Raw genomic sequence first — 20,151 nt, 5'->3', positions numbered from 1 at the left:
TGTGGAAAAGTAGCCACAGACAATACGTAAGTACATGTGCTCTGTTTCCACAAAACTTTATTGATAGACCCTGAAACTTGAATTTCATATAATATTCATGTGTCAGAAAATATTCTCTTTATTTTTTCCCCAATCATTGAAAAAGGTAAAAACCATTCTTAGCTTATGGGCCATACAAAAACAGACAGTGGGCTGTAGTTTGCCAGTTCCTGTGCCAGACACCAAAAAATGCCTTGTGTATTAACTCACTGAATCCTCATAAGACCCTTATAAAGAAGGTACTATCATTCCATTTACAGATCAGGAAACTGATTTAAAAGAGGTCAAGAAACTTGACCAATCCCCTCAGCTGCTGCCACTTTAGACCCAGAGTCTGGTTCCAGAGCTCAGCTCCCAGTCTCTGTGGTATAGAGCTGAGGTTCCTGAGGTGCAGGAAGCAGTCTGGTGTTGAGTGGGAAGTGGAGAGAGGTGTGGGAGGGGACAGCAAGGCCAGGGGTGGCCAGACCACTCAGGGTTAGAGGCCAGGAGAAAACTTAGGTTGTATACTTTTATTTTGTTACATCAAACTTTACTGAGGTATAGTTAACCTACAATAAAAGGCACCTATATAAAATAATTTGGTGGGTTTTGATAGATGTATACATCCTTGTAAAAGCTACCATAATCCAGATGTAGAGCATTTCCATCATCCCCATTCCCTTCCCCAGGCAATCACTGATCTGCTTTTTGTTGTTGTTGTTGTTGTTGTTGTTGTTGTTGTTGTTTTAAATTTATTTATTTTATTTTTGGCTGAGTTGGGTCTTCATTGCTGTGCACGGGCTTTCTCTAGTTGCGGCGAGCGGGGGCTACTCTTCGTTGCAGTGCGCGGGCTTCTCATTGCGGGGGCTTCTCTTGTTGCGGAGCACGGGCTCTAGGTGCGCGGCTTCAGTAGTTGTGGCACGTGGGCTCAGTAGTTGTGGCTCGCGGGCTCTAGAGCGCAGGCTCAGTAGTTGTGGCGCGTGGGCTTAGTTGCTCCATGGCATGTGGGATCTTCCTGGACCAGGGCTCGAACCCGTGTCCCCTGCATTGCCGGGTGGATTCTTAACCACTGTGCCACCAGGGAAGCCCTGTTGTTGTTTTTATAAATTTATTTATTTTATTTATTTACTTTTGGCTGCGTTGCTGCACATGGGCTTTCTCTAGTTGCGGCGAGTGGGGTCTCCTCTTCCTTGCGGTGCACGGGCTTCTTATTGCGGTGGCTTCTCTTGCTGCGGAGCACGGACTCTAGGTGCACGGGCTTCAGTAGTTGTGGCTCTCGACCTCAGTATTTGTGGCTCGCGGGCTCTAGAGCGCAGGCTCAGTAGTTGTGACGCACGGGCTTTGTTGCTCCGCGGCATGTGGGATCTTCCCAGAGCAGGGCTCGAACCTGTGTCCCCTGCATTGGCAGGCAGATTCTTAACCACTGTGCCACCAGAGAAGTCCCTACTTTTTGTTTTTATAGGTTCACTGTCCCTTTTTTTTTTTTTTTTTTAAGAATTTCACATAAATGGACGCGTACAGAATGAACACTTTTGTGTCTAACTTCTTTGTCCAGACAGAGCGTTTTGGAAATTAAGATTGCTGCATGTATGTGTGGTCCGTTCTGTCTTTGTTGCTGAATGTCTGGTACCCACCGCATAGATACACCACCTTTTACTCTCTGTGCACACACCTGTTGATGGACATTTTGATTCTTTCCAGTTTTTGGCTGTTATGAATAAAACTGCTGTGACTACTCGTGTCTACAAGTCTTTGTGTGGACATATACTTTATTTCTCTTGGGTTGAGTTGATAGAAATGATGGTTGAAATGCGTATTTGTGTTTAACTCTATAAAAAAGTACCAAACTATTTTCCAAAATGGTTGTATCATTTTACATTCCCAGTTCCATATCCTCTTATCATTCTTTTAAAGTTTAGCCATTCTTGCGAGTGTTGGTAGCTCGTTGTGCCTTTAATTGGCATTTCCTTAATGATGAATGGTGTTGCACATCTTTTCATGTCCTTATTTTATTGGCTATTTGTATATCTTCTTTTGTGATGTGTCTAAATCTTTTACCCGTAAAAAATGGGTTGTTTGTCTCATCAAGCTTTAAGAATTCCTTGTGTATTTAGGATGCAAGTCCTTTGCCAGATACATGTATTGCAAAAATGTTCTCAGTCTGTGGCTTGACTTTTCATTTTCTTTCTTTCCTTATTTCTTTCCTTCTCCCTTTCCTTCTCTCTTTCTTTCTCTCTCTCTTTCTTTAATTTGGCTGCGCTGGGTCTTAGTTGCGGCACGCGAACTCTTAGTTGCCGCATGTGGGATTTAGTTCCCTGACCGGGGATCGAAGCCACGCCCCCTGCATTGGGAGCATGGAGTCCTAGCCACTGGACCACCAGGGACGTCCCGACTTTTAATTTTGTTACCAGGGTCTTGAACAGCAGATATGTTTAATTTTGATGAAGTTCAGTTTGTCATTTTTTTGCCTTTATGGTTTATGCTTTCTCTTATGGTCAAGAGGTCAAGGATCATTGTTTTCCGTGGATATCCAGTCATTCCAACACCATTTTTGAAGACCATCCTCTCCCCATTGTATTACCTTAACACCCTTGTTGAAAATCAATTGACAGTATATGTTTGGGTGTATTTCTGGATTCTTTATTATATTCATTGATCTTATTGCTAATATCCCACATATTTGATTATTGTAGCTTTATAATAAGCCTTGAGATCAAGTACTGTTAATTTTCCAACTTGGTTTTTCTTTTTCAAATCATTTTGGCTCTTCAAGATATTATGTAGTCCTATATAAATTTGAGAATTTCTACAAAAGGGCTTACTGGCATTTTGATTGGGATTGTATTGAAGCTACAGATCTATTTATGTAGGTCTCTGTATTATCTATTGCTGTATAACAAATTACCCTTAAATTTAGTGACTTAAAACAATAAATTTTTGTTATCTCACAGCTACTGTGGGTCAGGAATTTAAAAATGGCTTGGCTGGGTGGTTCTGGTTCAAGGTCTCCTGCGGCTGCATTTGGGATTATCAGCCAGGGCTGCATCATCTGAGGGCTGGGGCAGGGGTCTAGGATCTGCTCCCTCCCGTGGCTGTTGGCAGGAGGCCTCAGTTCCTCACACTAGGGCCTTTCCTAGACTACTTAACTGTCTCACAACGTGGCGGTTGATTTCCTCCAGTGCCAGCGATCCAAGAGAGAGCAAGAGGCTACGCTGCTTGGTAGACCTGGTCTCTGAAGTGATGCGTCATCATTTCAGGTTTTTTTTTTCTATTTGTTAGAAGTGATTAAGTCTAACTCATATTCAGGGGGAAGGGGATTAGGCTCTACCATTAGAAGCGGGTGTCAGAGCTTCCATGTTTTGTGACACGAATTTTTTGAATGATATATTTACCATTTTGCATTTTCCAGTCCTTTGTTGCCAATACAAAGACATGAATTTGATGTTGACATATTGTCCTTGTATCCTGCAACCTTGCTAAATATACTTATTTATTCTAGTAGCCCTATTATAGATTTCTAAAGATTTTCTACATGTCTTTTTACTTGCCTTCTGCATGTAAAGAGTTTCCAATCTTTCCAATCTTTTTATCCCTTGCCTTAGTGCATTGGCTCGGACTTCTAGTACAGTGTTGGATAGGAGTGGTAAGAGTAGATATTCTTACTTTGTTCTCAATCCTAGGGAGAAAGTGTTCATTCTTTTCCCATTAGGCATGCTTTAGCTGTAGGTTTTGTGGAGATGCCCTCTATCAGACTGAGGAATTTTCCTTTTATTCTTAGTTTTCTAAGTTTTTTTTTCTTAAGTCATGAATAGCTATTGAATTTTGCCAAATGCTTTTTCTGCTTCTATTGATTTGATTGTATTTTTAAAATAGCAAACTATGTTAATTTTTATATTTTTAAATTTTATTTTATTTTTAAATTTTATTTATTTTTGGCTGCGTTGGGTCTTCGTTGCTGCATGCCGGCTTTCTCTAGTTGTGGCGAGCGGGGGCTACTCTTCGTTGCAGTGCTTGGTCTTCTCATTTTGGTGGCTTATCTTGTTGCAGAGCATGGGCTCTAGGCACGCCGGCTTTGGTAGTTGTGGCGCGCGGGCTCAGTAGTTGTGGCTTGCAGGCTCTAGAGCGCAGGCTCAGTAGTTGTGGTGCACAGGCTTAGTTGCTCCACGGCATGTGGGATCTTCCCGGACCAGGGCTCGAACCTGTGTCCCCTGCATTGGCAGGCGGATTCTTAACCACTGCATCAACAGGGAAGTCCCCTATGTTAATTTTTTAAATGTTAAACCAACCTTTCATTCTTGGAATAAAGCACAGTTGGTCAAGACATATTATCCTTCTTATATATTCCTGGATTCAATTTGGTAATGTTTTTTAAAGAATTTTTGCAACTATTCATGAAGCAATCAGTCTGTGGTATTCTTAAATTGTTGTGTCTTTGGTTTTGGAGTCAGGGTAATACTGGCTTCATAAAACAAGTTGGGATGTGTTTCTTCCTCTTCTATTTTCAGAAAGCATTTTTGTAGATTCTGTATTATACCTTCTTTAAATGTTTGTTATAATCTGCCAGTAAAGCCATCTGGGCTTGGAGTTTCTTTGTGGGAAAGTTTTTAACTGGAAATTTAATTCCTTTAATAGATATAGGGCTGTTCAGGTTTTCTATTTCTTCTTGAGCCCATTTTGATAATTTGTTTCATTCCGGTAATTTGCCCATTTATCTAAGTCAAGCATGGCAATTTTTCTCTATAAAGGGCCAAATAGTAAATGTTTTAGGCTTTTCAGGCCATATGGTCTCTGTTGTGGTTACTCATCTCTTACTGTACCATGAAACAGCCATAGACAATACATGAACAAATGAGCATGGTTGTATTCTAATAAAACTTTATTTACAAAAACAGATGGTAGGCCAATTTGGTCCATAGGCTGTAGTTTGTCAACCCCTGACTTAAGTTGTTAAGTTTATAATCATAAATTGTTCAGAACATTCTCATTTTTATCCTTTTAGTTGTCTGTAGGATCTGTAGTGATATCCCCTTTTTCTTTCATGCTGTTGGTAATTTTTGTCTTCTTTTCTTGATCAGTTCAGCGAGAATTTTATTGATTTTATCAACATTTTCAAAGGAACAACTTTTAGTTTAAATATTTTTCTTTTTTTGTCTATTTTATATTTCATTAGTTTTTGTTCTTATTAATATTTCCTTTTACTTACTTTGGGCTGAATTTTCTGCTTTTTCTAGCTTCTTATTAAGTTGGACGCTTTGGTCATTGATTAAGTTGGAAGCTTTGGTCATTAAGTTGGAAGCTTTGGTCATTGAAAGAAATAACCTTTCTTGTTATTTAAGCATGCAAAGGTAGAAATTTCCTTCTAAAACCTGCTTTAAATGCATCTCACATATTTGATATGTTTTCATTTTCATTCAGTTCAAAATATGTTCTACTTTCCATCTTGATTCCTTCCTTAGCCTGTAGGTTATTTAGAAGTATGCTTTAAAGTTTCCAAATATTTGGGAATTTTTCCAGATATCTTTTTGTTATTGAGTTCTAGTTTAATTCTAATGTGGTCGGTGAACTTTCTCTGTATGCTTTCATTCCTTGTAAACTTATTGAATCTTATATTAAGTTCCAGCATATGGTCTGTCTTTTTTTTTAGGGTTAAATACATTTACAGTGTTGTGCAACTATCATCACTCTCAATTTCCAGAACTTTTTAATTACCTGAAGCATAAACTCTGTCCATTAAACAGTACTTCCTTACTCCCTCTGCCCCCAGCCCCAGGCAACCACCATTCTGCTGTCTATCTCTGAATTTACCTATTATATAAAGGGAAATCATACAATATATGTGCTTTTGTCTGATACATTAGTAACATGTATCTGAATTTCATTCCTTTGCATGGCTGAATATTCCATCGTATGTATATACCACATTTTGTTTATTTCTTCATCTGTCGATGGGCATTCGAGTTGTTTTTGCTTTTTAGCTATTGTGAATAATGCTGCTGTGAACTTTGATGTGCCCATAGCTGAGTCCCAGATTTCAGTTCTTTTGCTTATATACCCAGAAGTGGAATATGCCTTTGCTTTCACACTGCATGATCCGTAGGGTCACATTCTATTCTGTGCCCTAGCTCACTGTCCTGTGGTACAGAAGTTGGAGACGATGTCAGTCTTTCTGTCTTCAGAGCCAGGCATTGTGCACAAACTGTGTCTCCTCATCCGTGGGCCTGTTGTCCCAACAACTCCTGCACCCCTAGAGTGTTTTCACCTGGCTTCAAGTTCACAGGGTTCGGCTGTGTTATGTGTTACCAGTCTCCTGGTGTGTTTCTGGCTTCAGGTCATTCCCGGACGCCTCCCCCATGCAGCGCCCCTCTCTCTGCTCTGGGGCTGCTACCGTTCTTCCCTGTGACCTCAGGAATGTGTAAACAAATCGTGAACTCTCTTCTGGATGCCCCTCTAGTTCTCCTCCTAGGTTTGTGGAGGTCTCAGTGTGGACATCTACCCACACATGTCTTCTTCTAAAGCTTTGTGGCCTCATAGCCCCTTCCCCCCGTAACTCTCCAGCCCTGTGCTTCTGGCAGCATCTGGCAGCATCCTGCCCACCCCCAGGCCCAGCATCATTGTGTGTGATGTGTGTGTGGGTGACTGAGGTTCGAATCAGAGCAGACCCAGGGTCACAATGCTGTCCCCTCCAGAGCCCACTTTTGTTATTTTGGTTTTGACAGTCTTGTACTTGACAGACCTTAATTTCCAAGTCTGCACGGTGAGGTCATGGCCCATCAGAGTCATGAGGCCAAAGAGGCTGCGTGCAGCACCGCGGCAGCCAGGATCAAGCCTGTGGCCTGGCCTTTAGGAAGGCATGGTGCTCAGGCCTCTGGAAGCCCATCCTTTCTCCTCCTAGCTGAGCATGGGTTGGCTTTTTTTTTTTTTTTTTAGGCTGCACTGCGTGGCTTGTGGGACTTAGTTCCCTGACCAGGGATTGAACCCCGGACCTCAGCAGTGAGAGCACGGAGTCCTAACCACTGGACCACCAGGGTGGCTTTTATCCTCAGTTCTCTTTGAGTCTGTTTTCAAATGCAGATGCCTCCAGCTGCCGAACTTCTTTCATTTGGCCATCTAGACTTCTGACACCTTGCTGTGAGTTAGTTTATTAGATTTCTTTAGGAGCTGGGTGGCAAAGGGAAAGGAAATGGATGAGGGAGCTTTGGAGTGCCCCTGGCTTCTGGGGAGGGGCCCTCCCAGGTTCTCCAGCCCCCACAACACTGCTGCCACGCCTTGCTGGCAGCCCCTCACTCGCGTGGTCCAAACAGATCTGCAGCGCCTGCTCTGGCCCAGGGGCCTGGGGGCTGCAAGCACCGTGTGCACAGACGTGCCAGCGTCCTGAGGTCCTCCTTCCTCACAGGACTGTCAGCTGGGAAGTTGTAACTGAGCCAAATGAAATTTCATGTTTGTAGGTCACAGCTTTGAAATAGCTTCAATTTCCTATGGTTCTACTGCTGAGGGAAGTTTGAGGAGTATTGAGATCACTGAAAAAGGACACAGATCTCATGGGAGGGGTCAGGAAGGAAGCTGAGGCCAGAAGATGAGTAGGAATAAGTAAGCCAGAGAGGAGACTTATTATAAACCTACAGTGGGGAGGACACTGTAGCACAGGCTTAGGACAGATGGAACAGAGTCAAGAGTCTTGGACAGGTTCACAAATATACGGGAACTTAATTTATTACCAAGGTGGCGCTGCAGAACAGTGTGGAGAGAAGCACCTTTTTTAAAAAAAATTTATTTATTTATTTTATTTTTGGTTATTTTTGGTTGCGTTGGGTCTTCGTTGCTGCACGCGGGCTTTCTGTAGTTGCGCTGAATGGGGGCTACTCTTCATTGTGGTGTGCAGGCTTCTCATTGTAGTGGCTTCTCTTGTTGAGGAGCATGGTCTCTAGGTGCGCGGGCTTCAGTAGTTGTGGCGTGTGGGCTCAGTAGTTGTGGCTTGTGGGCTCTAGAGCGCAGGCTCGGTAGTTGTGGTTCATGGGCTTAGTTGCTCCGCGGCATGTGGGATCTTCCCGGACCAGGGGATTGAACCCACATCCCCTGCATTGGCAGGCAGATTCTTTTTTTTTTTTTTTTAAATCTGAGAATCGGGTCCCAGACTTAATTAGTATGTTGCAGAGCAGTTTAAATTTATTTATTTATTTACTTTTGGCAGTGTTGGGTCTTCGTTTCTGTGCGAGGGCTTTCTCTAGTTGCGGCAAGTGGGGGCCACTCTTCATCGCGGTGCGCGGGCCTCTCACTATCGCGGCCTCGCTTGTTGCGGAGCACAGGCTCCAGACGCGCAGGCTCAGTAATCGTGGCTCATGGGCCCAGTTGCTCCGCGGCACGTGGGATCTTCCCAGACCAGGGCTCGAACCCGTGTCCCCTGCATTGGCAGGCAGAGTCTCAACCACTGCGCCACCAGGGAAGCCCCCGGCAGGCGGATTCTTAACCACTGCGCCACTAGGGAAGTCCCAAGAAGCAGCTTTTAAATAAATGTTGCTGGGACAGTTGGATATAAATGTGGAAGAAAAATGCAGTTGGAGCCTGTACTAGTTATGTATTGATGTGTAACAAATTGCCTCCAAATATAGCGGCTTGAAACAACATTTATTGGGACTTCCCTGGTGGTCCAGTGGCTAAGACCCTGCGCTCCCAATGCAGGGGGCCCAGGTTCAATCTCTGGTCAGGGAACTAGATCCCACATGTCACAATGAAGAGTTCGCATGCTGCAACTAAAAAAAAAGATCCCCCATGCAGCAACAAAGATCCTGCATGCCGCAACGAAGACCTGGCACAGCCAAATAAATAAATATTTTTTAAAAAACCAAACAAAACCCCAGCATTTATTATCTCAATCTCTGTGGGTCAGGAGTCCAGGAGCAGCTCAGCTGGATGATTCTGGCTCAGGATCTCACACATTTTCTGAAGACTCGACTGGGGCGGGGAGTCTGCTTCCAAGCTGGCGCCCTTGCTGGTCCCGGTGGGAGGCGGCTGGCTCCCCCCAGAGTGAGTGACCTGAAGGGAGAGCAGGGATGAAGTCACAGTGCCTTTCACGTCCTGATCTTGGGCGCCACACTGTCACGTCTGCCACACTCTCTATTCATTATAAGCAAGTGACTAAGTGCAACCCGCATTTAAGGGGAGGGGAATAGGCTCCACCTTTTCAAGGGAAGAGCGTTAAATAATTTGTGGGCATATTTTTAAACCACTACAGATTCCCTACTTTACACTGTACACAAACACTAGCTCCAGGTGGACTATAGACCTAAATGTGATGGAAACTATGCTACTTTTAGAAGATAATATAGGAGACTAGTCTTAAGAAAGATGTCTCATCCGATTAATTCTCAGAGAACTGCAAATTGACTGTAGGAGATACCATGGCCCATGCACCAGAGTGACAAAGCAAATATGTTTTGTATAAACCAACTGGGATGTTTCTCCATTGCTGTTGGGACTGTAAACTGGTACCGCTTTGAAAAGCGGTTGTAGCATCCACTGATTCATGTCATATAGCCTGCAGTTGGCTGCTGTGCACCAGTGTCTGTGGACAGGGTGTTCACGGCAGCCTGTCATTCACAGGCCCGTACCCAAGCTGCCCCGGGCCCTCAGACGTGTACCCCGAGCTGTGTAAACAGGCGTGTAGTGGACTGTTACGCAGCCAAAGGCAGAAGGCCTAGGCCACATCCCTCAGAGTGGGTGGATCGCACACACATGACGGGAGGGAGGTAGCGCAGAGCGTGAGGCCCAGCTTCGCCTGGACGTTCAGCCTGTCAGCACTGCACTCTGCTGTTCGGAAGGTGTGCGGGGGTGTGTAGGTGTAAAGAAAAGCCAGGTGGTGATCGCTGCAAGCAGCAGTGAAAGGAAGGCTCTGGGGAGCTGCTTGGCATCCTGATGGGGTGGAGCTCACATGGTTTTGTGTTTCCATTTTATGTGCATTGGTTTTTTTGCACTTTCTGTACTTGTATTGTTGACTTAAAACAGCCAGTTATTTTATCAGGAAAATGGGTTTATTTTAGAGGAGCAAAGAATTGCAATTCAGGACCTGCAATCCATGGGGAACCACAACAAAGAGAAGAAACTCTTTTATAGAGGAGAAGGGGAGTTGGGAGGGGCTGTTCTAAACGGAGTCCATTGGAGGAAACTGGGAGTTTGAAGTTTAGTGGTTTTTCATTGGCTGAGCTGTTGCCTGGCCGGGAGAAAATCTTCCTTCCTCCTGCTGGGTCTGCAACTGAGGTGGAGTTACAGGGTGTGAGAGCTCCCCCTTCTGGCCTGACTCCATTTTATTTTATTTATTTTTAATTTCTATTTATTTATTTTTTGGCTGTGGCTAGCGGGATCTTAGTTCCCTGACCAGGGATCGAGCCCAGGCCCCCTGCAGTGGAAGTGTGGAGTCCTAACCACTGGACCGCCAGGGAATTCCCGACTCCAGTTTAAATGAGGTTTCTGTTTATTAATTTTCACAGTATCACACTTCACAATAAAAAGTTTTTAACAGGGCACCCCAATACCCTGGGGAAGCCTGTGTAGGAGCCCATCCCAGGCACAGGGACCCCTGTTCCTCCAGACCTGAGAGGCAGGGCATGCAGGACCGACACGAGGTCTAGCCTGGCCGGACAGTGGAACGATGGGCAGGGCTGCTGAGTCTTGGCTGGGATCCTACGCAGGCCCTGGGCCCAGGATGTCATGGGCTGTGTAAGAAGCATGGACCTTACATGGGGCCAGCAGGGCCTTAGGACCGTTTCACGCACGGGGGCGACTGGGTTGAGCCTTGCGATTTCAATGCCCTGGGGCTGCAGTGCGGAGAGGGGCTGGACCCCCGACTAGGAGCAGGGCAGCAGGTAGAGGCCCTGTGAAAAACGCAGACCCAATGGGGGCTGGGGGCAGGAGTGGGCTGGAGGGAGGGGGCCCCAGGATGGCACTCTGGCCTCACCTCTGGTGCTGTCACTACCCCTCCTTGAGATGAGGGTCCAGCCATGCCATGGGTCTCCTCACTCCTGCCCTTACCTGCTCCCCAGTTCTCACATCTGCCAGGTGTCTTCCTCTGGGCCTTTGCACCAGCCCTTCACTTGGCCGGATGCTCCTTCCTGCCCGTGATGTGGGCACCCGGTAGCTGTGTGGGTCACCCGCCGCCCTTCCCTCAAATGCCAGCCTGGGAGGAGCAGGGCCGTGAGTGCTGCTGGTGGATGGGTGAGTGCGGAGCGAAGGGGTAGGAGGAGGAGCCGGAGACGCTGGCCTCCTGCAGCCCAGGTCTGCCTTGGTGACAGCTGTGGTGTCAGGGTTGCCGCACCACGATGGACGTGACTGGTGCTGAGGGCGATCCCGGTGCAGCGGCACTTCCTAGGGGTCCTTGGGAGCCCTGAGGCCAAGCGCTGTGGGCGCTGCCCGTGGCGGGTTCCCCAGACCTGTGGGACATTAGGAGCCTCAGGCTGGGGCACGGTGAGAGACTGGGGCCTGGAGGAGGGGCCCTCAGGGGCGGGGACCCATAACACAGCGCTGCGTTGCCTTTGAGAGGCTTGTGTGTCTGGAAGGACCCGTGAGCGTGTCCAGCTGGGTCCCGGGAAGGGTGGGAGCGTGGCCGAGGGGCCCAGGGCTGGTCTCAGAGCGCATCCTGACGCGTGCTAAGTGCGGGCCGTGCAACGCTGACCCTCCCCAGTCTGCTGCCAGCTGCTGGGGAGGCTGTTAGTGCCCTTAATTCTTGAGTCCACACTTCTGCTTCTGTGACCAAGCGCAGCCTGAAGCCTCAGGCGATCGATGTGGACCCGAGTCCCCAGCCCAGGTCCCAGTTGGCCAGCTGTCCTGGGAATATCCTCTGTAGCGCTGTCCCCCATACAGGCCCAGTGTGGGGCCCGGACACGTTTCCGTTGGGGACAGTGCCTGGAGTGGGCGGCTGGTGGAAGGTGTGTGGTCCACGGGCACCCCCGTGAGCAGGGACGGTCACGGTCACCCTGCGCCTTCCCTAATGCTCGGTCTCCCCACAGGTGGGCGGGCAGGTGCCGGGGTGTTGGGTCACGTGTGCATTTCCCTGATGACTGTTGACCTGGGGCCCCTCATTGTGTGTATTGATGTGAAGGGACTCCTGAAGTCTTCGGCCCATTTTCCAATTTGGTGGAGGTTTCTTAGTGAGTTTTGGGGTTTTTTTTAAGTGTTTATTTATTTATTTGTTTTGGCTGTGCTGGGTCTTAGTTGTGGCACACGGGATCTTCGTTGCAGCACGTGGGATCTAGTTCCCCGACCAGGGATCGACCCCGGGCCCCCTGCCTTGGGAGCGCGGAGTCTCACCCACTGGACCACGAGGGAAGTCCCATTTAGTGGTTCCTTTTATATCAGTTGTTGTTATGTATTTCCTACTCTGTGGCTTGCTTTTTTGCTCTTTTTATTTTTTATCTTTTGGCTGCTCTGCGGGGATCTTAGTTCCCTGAACCCGTGTCCCCTGCAGTGGAAGCACGGAGTCTTAACCACTGGACCGCCAGGGAAGTCCCTTCACACTTTTAAAATTTCAGTTTGAGGAGAAAGGGTTTGGGAAGCCCCGAACCCTTCCCCTGTCCCCAAGGGCACATGGCTGCGGTGCAGGGTCTGGTCTGGGACACAGGCGTGGACACACTCCATGACCCTTTCAGATTTCACCAGTTTTACACGCACCCAAGGGTGTGCACACACAGGGGTGCGATCTGATCACTCGTGTCAAATGGTGTGACCACCACAGTCGAGGACCCTCGGCTGCCCTATGCGGCCCTGGCCACCTCCTTCCTCACCCCACCCCCACCCCATCGAGAATGCTGGGTGGACGGGGCCACGCAGGATGTGACTGTGGGGGCAGAGCAGAGCGCCGTCCATGTCCACCCCGGCCGTGTGCGTCCATCGTGGGCTCTTTTCACTGTTGAGGGGTGTCCTGTGGGGTGGGTGGGCTGGAGTGTGGTTAGCCATTCACCCAGTGAAGGACATCTGGGTCGTTTCCAGTTTATGCATAAAATTGCTCTGAAATTCACGTACAGGTCTTTGTGTGAACGTAAGTGTTCATTCTCTGAGATAAATGCCCAAGAGTGCAGCTGCAGGGTCATATGGTAAGTGCATGTTTAGTTTTAAGAAACAGCAGACTGTTTTCCAGAGTGGCCGTGCGTCTCCCATCCCTACCAGCACTGGGTGAGACCCGTCCTTGTCCCGTCCTTGCCGTTCTGATGGCCCACTGTGATTTTCGTTTGCATTTTCCCAATGGCCAGTGCTGTTGAACATCTTCTCCTGGGCTTTTCTGCCATCTGTATCCTCTTTCGTGAAATGCCTGTTCACATTTTGCCCCTTTTCTAATTGAAAAGTTTTCTGTTTGTCTGTTTTCTCACTGCTGAGTTTTGAAAGTTCTCTGTGTCCACTGGATAAAAGTCCTTTGTTCTGTTTGTGGTTTGCAAATATGTTCTCCAGTCAATAGCATGTCTTCTCACCCTCTTCACAGGGTCTTTAGCAGGACAAAACGTCTAAATTTTGATGAGGTCTATCTAGCTTGTCATTTATGGGCTGTGCTTTTGGTGTCCAGTCTTCATAGATGCTGTGCTGCCTCACCTTTCATGTGTAGGTGCACAGCTCACCTGGGGGTGGGGTCAAGGTGAGCTTTTACATGTGGCTGTTCAACTGTCCCAGCACCATTTATTTATTTATTTATTTATTTATTTATTTATTTTTTAAATCTTTTTATTTATTTATTTATTTATTTATGGCTGTGTTGGGTCTTCGTTTCTGTGCGAGGGCTTTCTCTCTACTTGCGGCAAGTGGGGGCCACTCTTCATCGCGGTGCGCGGGCCTCTCACTATCGCGGCCTCTCTTGTTGTGGAGCACAGGCTCCAGATGCGCAGGCTCAGCAATTGTGGCTCACGGGCCTAGTTGCTCCGCGGCATGTGGGATCCTCCCGGACCAGGGCTCGAACCCGTGTCCCCTGCATTGGCAGGCGGATTCTCAACCACTGCGCCACCAGGGAAGCCCCCAGCACCATTTATTGAAGAGACTCTTTTTCTGCTGCTCTGCAGTGTCATAAATTGAATGTCTGTGCATGTGTAACTGTTTCTGGACTCCGTTCTGTTCCGTCAGTCTATTTCTCTATCCCTAAGCACTTCAGATTTGTCCCTTTTTAGGATTGTACTGACAATTCTTGCCCTTTGGCATTTCCTATTAAATGGAGAATCAGTTTGTGAATTTCAGATTGAACCAGTGGGATTTTGATTGGGATTGCATTGAATCTTAGATGAATTTGGGGAGAAATGGCATCTTTAGAGTTCAGAGTCTTTTGACCCCTAAGCGCGGTGTGTCCCTTTTGGTCCTTCTCCCGTGTCTCAGTGAGGTTCAGTGATTTTCTGTGTGGAGACCTTGCACATCTTTTATTAGATTTATTCCTAGACATTGATGCTTTTGGACACTTAGTATTATAAATACCATCATTACAATTTTTCATCTTCTAACTGTTGCTGGCATTTATAGATACAATAGATTTTTGTACATTAACCTTGTATCTATCAACGGGACTTCCCTGGCAGTCCAGTGGGTAAGACTCCGTGCTCCCAGTGGAGGGGGCCCGGGTTCGATCCCTGGTTGGGGAACTAGATCCCACATGCAAGCCGCAACTAAGAGTCTGCATGCCACAATGAAGATCCCGCATGCCACAACTAAAACCCGGTGCAGCCAAAATAAATAAATAAATATTTTTTAAAAAAAACCAACTTGTATCTATTACTATGGCTGTGTTCTCATATTCTAATAGTTTTCTAGGACCTTTCAGGTTTTTATCATACACTATATGTCATTCGCAAATACTGAGTTTTTTCCTACCCTTCTTGTTCTTTTATACGTGTGTGTATATGTGTGTGTATGTATGTGTGTATGTATGTATGTGTATATATATATATGTATGTATGTATGTATGTATTTTGGCCACAACACGTGGCTTGTAGGATCTTAGTTCCCTGACCAGGGCTCAAACCTGGTCCCTCAGCAGTGAAATTGTGGAGTCTTAACCACTGGACAGGCAGGGAGTTCCCCTACCCTCCCTATTCTTACTCCTTTTATTTCTTTTTCTTGCCCAGTTGCACTGGCTAAAACCTTTAGTACGATATGAATAGAGCTAGTGATAGTAGACATCCTTGTCTCCTCCAGTAGGGTTTGCTGTTTTTTTAAAATTAGGTTGGGATCATCACTCTGCCGAGGGGAAGGGTCCAGAGGAGAGAGCTGATGCTGGGAGATTGTCCTGGAGGATCCTGGGGTGGGGCTGGAAGGCCCTGTGGGTGGGCTCAGTGGCTGGTGGCTTTTTCACAGAGGTTAGATGTCCTCTTCTGATGGCTTCTGTCTTGTCAGGAAACGCGTCGGTAGCTGAGCGTGAGGATGAGGAAAAGGGGAGAGGGAAGCTGTAGGGTTTCCCGAAGCTTTAGCGCTGTCGTGTCTGAGCGGGGTCTTCAGTCAGCAGCTTTGCTGGTACATTCAGAGTTGGGGCCATTGTGTTGGGCCGGGCCTGGGACTTTCTGACAAGCTCAGTGAAGTGGCAGGGCCAGGGAGCGTGTGCTGATGGGGCTTGAAGCTGCTGCTTGAGGACACATCATCCTGGGGCTCTGGGGCGCTGGAGTCAGCAGTGAGCTGGGAGGGGTGATGGGCAGAGAACGGGGTGTTGAACCGAGATGCCGGGGCAGGGTTGGGGGGTTACTGGAGGTGACAGGGTCCAGGGTGTCATTGAGGCAGAGGATGAGGTCACTGGTAGGTAGAAGAGGTCAACACCGAGGGGCAGGGAGTTGAAGGGTGGTCCACGGGAATATCGAGACCACCAGGAATTCAGGCCTGATGCAGCGATGCGGCGACGCCCTCGGCAAGGGCTGGGGTGGGTGGTCGGTGCAGCCGATGGCCGATGGACGCGTCAGCCAGGACTCTTAGGGGGAGGAGGGGGAAGGGGCTGCAGGCTGCAGCAGGAAGAGGGGTCGTGGCACTTCCAGGCCTGGGGGCGAGGCGGGAGAGAAAAAGCAGCCCCCGGAGAAGGCTGGCGGGAAGGGGGCAGGGTGGAGGGGCCGCGGTCTGGGGGAGAGCAAAGGCTGAGTGATGGCGCTGAGGGCGTGGGGGGTAGCTGGAGCCTGGCCCCGGGGGAGGGTGTCAGGGCTGGGGGGCGGAGAGCAGGGTCAGGAGACCCCTCCTCTGTGCCATGCCTCTCACGAAGCCTCTCTCTCGCCTCCCGCACACGTCGTCTGAGACTCTCAGGAGGTGGGGACCCCACCATGTCCGAGCCCACTGCACCTCTGCCTCGGGCACTGCTGCTGGGCCACCGTGAGGAGACCACCTGTGTGCCTGCAGGGCAGCCCCTTGGCCGAGCGCGTCTGAGGCTTTCTGCACTTGAGTAGTTGCTCAGGTGCATCCTTCAGGGCTGGCGCGCTCAGCCTCTGCGGTCCAGCTGCGGGTGCCGTCCACGCTCACGTCCTGCTTCCAGTTTGCATGTGTTGGTTATCAGGGAGTTGAGTATCTATCTGGATGTTTCCAGTGGGATCCACGCTCTGTCCCTGTGTGCGGCCGTCATGATTGACGTGAGGACCACTTTGCCGTTTATTGCAAATGTTTTTACCCAGTTGACCATTTGTCTTTTGATTTTATAGGTTTCATTTTGAATTGTTTTGTTTTTGCAGTGCAGACATTTAAAAAATCTAGTGCAGTCGGACTTACCAGTTTTCTTTTTGGTTTCTGGGTTTTGTGTCAAGCTTAGAAAAGTTTTCCCCTTTGCTGGGATCACACAGACAGTCTGGCCTTCTTCCTTCTGGTACTCCTGTGGCTTTATTTTTCCTACGGCTGTGTCAGTGATGCATCTGGATTGGTTTTGGTGTGAGGAGAGAGGTGGCGTCCCGCCCTGCCGCCCATTCGAGCAGGCCTTCCCTGAGGCCCCCGCTCAGTTCTCCCATCTGTGCCTCTGCTGACCGCTCACTTCCACATACTCTCTCCTGGGCGTCCTGGCCCCTGCTCACCGTGGACACTGCTCGGTCCCACTTCTCAGGGCCCTCCTTCCTCCGTCTGCCCCTTGCTGGCCCTTTCCTCACACCTGGCAGCCTGTCCTGCCCTCCTCCTGTGGCTCCTCTCCTGTCCACCACTGCGGGGGGGGTGTGCGGGTCCCATCGTCTGTCCTGCCAGGTCTCCTGCCAGGTCCCCCCACCCCTCAGATCCGATCACATCACTCATTTGTCTGGAAGCCTCTGAGCTCCCCCGGCCCAGGCCGAGGCCAGCTCCTCTGCTGACACTGGCACGGGCTGGTCCTGTTAGTCCCCGCCCCCCGAGGCCGCACCTGATACCTGACAGGTGTGCTCACACCTGCCCTCCCTGAACAGAGCACTAAATGTTGTTTCAAAGAGGTTTACCTTCACATGGCTCAAAAGCCAAACAACAGGAGTGACCCAAAGCTCTGGTGCCGCCCACCTGCACCCCCTGCCCCGCCCCTGCCCCGCCTGAGGCCCTTCCCATTGCTTCTCCCCTCGTTCTGTGTTTTTGATACATGTTTACATGTGTGTTCACACAGAAGTTGCTTATCATGTACAGATTTTACACCTTTTTTCCTTCACTGAAGAGTTTCTTAGTGACCTTCTCATGAGGGTGCATAGGAGGCTTCCTCATAAACCCCTTAGGGCCTTACTTAATGACCCTTTGATAGACGTGTAGGACGTAAAGGCTGCTGCAGTGAGGGGCCTGATGGTAGTACTGTGGGATTAGCTTCTAGAACGTTCTAGAACAGGCCTGCTGGAGGCAGGTGAGTGCCCCTGGGGACAGCTGCTCTGCACGCATGTGCTGTCACTGTGGTAACGCTGCCCTGGCCACAACCCCAGATCTGCTCCTCCATGGGTCCCGCCCGCACCAGTGCGAGGAACCCACTGCCCACCCGCCCCGCTGCTTGGCTCCTGGCCTCTCCGTCCTTGCTGCTCACACCTCCTCGGCCCACCCCACCCCGCTGCCGGTGCCCCCGACCCCTCTCTGGGCCCGTCAGGTGGGCCCACCCCGGGGCCACGGTGGCCCTCCTACTCACCAGCGCACGTCCTGCACCTCCTCTGAGGGCAGGCCAGTTTTCCTTGTCCCCCGACCCTAGGCCACCCCCAGGCCAGGCCCATGGGGCAGGGCTGGGGACGGCATGGCCAGACCGATGGCGGAGTGCCTGTTGTGAGCCAGACCCTGCCCTTGGGGCGTCGGGTTCCCTCCCTGAGCAGGTCCCCACCCGAGGCCGCCCTCCAGGTCCCAGCACGTGGCCCTGGGCACGGACCGGGTGGGCCCCCAGCTGGCTGGTCCTCTGCGGGACGAACGGTGCCCTTGGTGGACTTGTGCCTGCGGCAGCCGGATATGCAGCGGGGATGGGAGGCTTCCCAGGTGAGCCAGGCTGGGGCGGAAGGGTGAGGGGATGGGGCAGGGGGTCGGCCCAGGGATGAAGTCCAGCTACTCGTGGTCCCCGAGCAAACAGATGCCCCGCCTGCAACGCGGCGGGGTCAGCTCTGCCTCGGGGTTTCGGCAACCAGGCCCCAGCCCCTCGCCCGTGACATTTACATGCCCTCACCTGCTAATGGGCACGTCTGTGTGTGTGACTCTGCAGGATGGCAACACACACTTCGCTCTTCCCAGAGTGAGGAGCAGCTGGTCATTCCCCATCTTTTGCTGTCGTAGATAAAGCCACAAGGAAAACCAGCTCCAACAAACCTTAAGCAGGACGGGGATGCGAAGCCCCCAGAACCTGAGGGAAGGGGGGCACCCCACTCCTCCTCGCACGCCCCCAGCCCTTCTCTGAGGCTCTGCGCCCCCCACCCTGCCCCTTCATCTCTCCTTTCCTCTCTCTGAGCAAGGCACAGCCTCCCTGTCCCTGGGTGAGTGAAGGGACACTTCCCGACCCTCAAAGGCTCTGGGCTCTTGCTACACTGTCCCTGATTCTCACAGATGCTGGGAAGTGGGCACGAGAGGCAGGACGGTGGCGGCGTCAGCAGGGCCCCACGGGTTCAGGCCTCGGTTCCCCAGGTGGGAAACGGGGATAATGACAGGGGCCTGCTGGCGCAGGGCTGGGACTGGATGGGGAGGGGCCGCTGAGACACTCAGGCCAGCATGTGTCTGTCCACGCCGAGGGCCTGCGCTGGGCCCCGTAAGCCGGGTGTTCAGGGGTACTCTCGACAGACTCTGGACGTAGTCCAGTGGCATGGGCTCAGAGGATGAGGGGCAGTGGCCACTGTCCTTCCAGAAGGCTCCTCCCACCTCAGCCCCACACTCCCATGCAGCGCCCCAGGCATGGAGCTGAGAAGTGGAAAAACCGTCCAGATTATCTCTGTTTGACATTCCAGGGAGGCTTGGGGCAGGATTTGTGGGCTGAGGCGGCAGCCGCCCTGCTTGGCCCCCGTGGCCTGGGTGTGGCGCGGTGGTCAGTTGCTGAGACTCCACTGAGCTGCCCTGGCCTTTGTGGCTCAGCTGAGGGGTGAGTCTTCCAGCCTGGGGGGACTGTTCCTGGACTGTGTGGCTGGGAGGAGGCGGAAGAGGGGGGCTTGAGGAGGGGCAGCAGGCGGAGAGCTTAGACTCAGCTTGGGGGGCGGGGGCTGGGCACTGTGCTGCCCCCCATGGAGACTGTTCCAGGATGGCCGCCCACTGCAGCGGGGTCCTGGGACTCCCTGGGGTCACCTTTCTCTCAGAGGAGGCTGTCCAGCGGCCCAAGGACCCACCCAAGGTCACATGTAGACTGTCCTCAGGCAGCTTCCAGCAAGGAGTGCTGCTAAAGGGGCCCAGAGGGGACCTGGGGCTTCAGGCAGGTGGGTCCCCCAGAGTAGGGGGCTGAGGACCCGGTTGAGCTGCTGTAGCCCAGCAGGAGACCAGAGTCTCCAGTGTGCAGTGCCCGGGCCGTTGGGGGCCCACAGGGAGCAGGTCTCTATCCTGAGCCCCGTGTGGCCTGGGGCACAGGGGTGGGGCTGGGTGAGGCTTCAGATCCTGCCCCAGATGTATTTTCATGGGTGGCCTTCAAAATAAGAAAACAACAGCTAGAAAACACAACACCTGTTCAATTTGAAAAGCTGGTGGTTATTCTATTTTAGGTTTTTTTCTGTCCCCCACCCTGCTCCCCCCGCATGCAGGGGTCTTAGTTCCCTGACCAGGGACTCGAACCCGTGC

General features: G+C 50.4%; 1 protein-coding gene across 6 annotated transcripts in view; it reads left to right on the top strand.

Moving 5' to 3' along the window:
* PPP1R16A (protein phosphatase 1 regulatory subunit 16A) overlaps window positions 1–20,151 on the top strand; it is a 30,259-nt gene that overhangs the window by 2,511 nt on the left and 7,597 nt on the right. Inside the window, exon 1 of one of the 6 annotated variants that reach the window (XM_057531665.1) lies at window positions 7,007–7,146. The exons of 4 other annotated variants lie outside the window; for them this stretch is intronic. The gene's annotated coding sequence lies outside the window, so the exon portion shown is untranslated. Of the gene's footprint in view, window positions 1–7,006; window positions 7,147–18,219; window positions 19,469–20,151 lie in introns of those variants that run through there. One more of the 6 variants, XM_057531667.1, reaches the window with a different exon arrangement.

The sequence above is a fragment of the Balaenoptera acutorostrata genome, chromosome 17 (genome assembly GCF_949987535.1).
Source record: "Balaenoptera acutorostrata chromosome 17, mBalAcu1.1, whole genome shotgun sequence".
NCBI lineage: Eukaryota > Metazoa > Chordata > Mammalia > Artiodactyla > Balaenopteridae > Balaenoptera > Balaenoptera acutorostrata.
The sequence above is the reverse complement of the archived record's forward strand: the minus strand, read 5'-3'. Positions and strand labels throughout refer to the sequence as shown.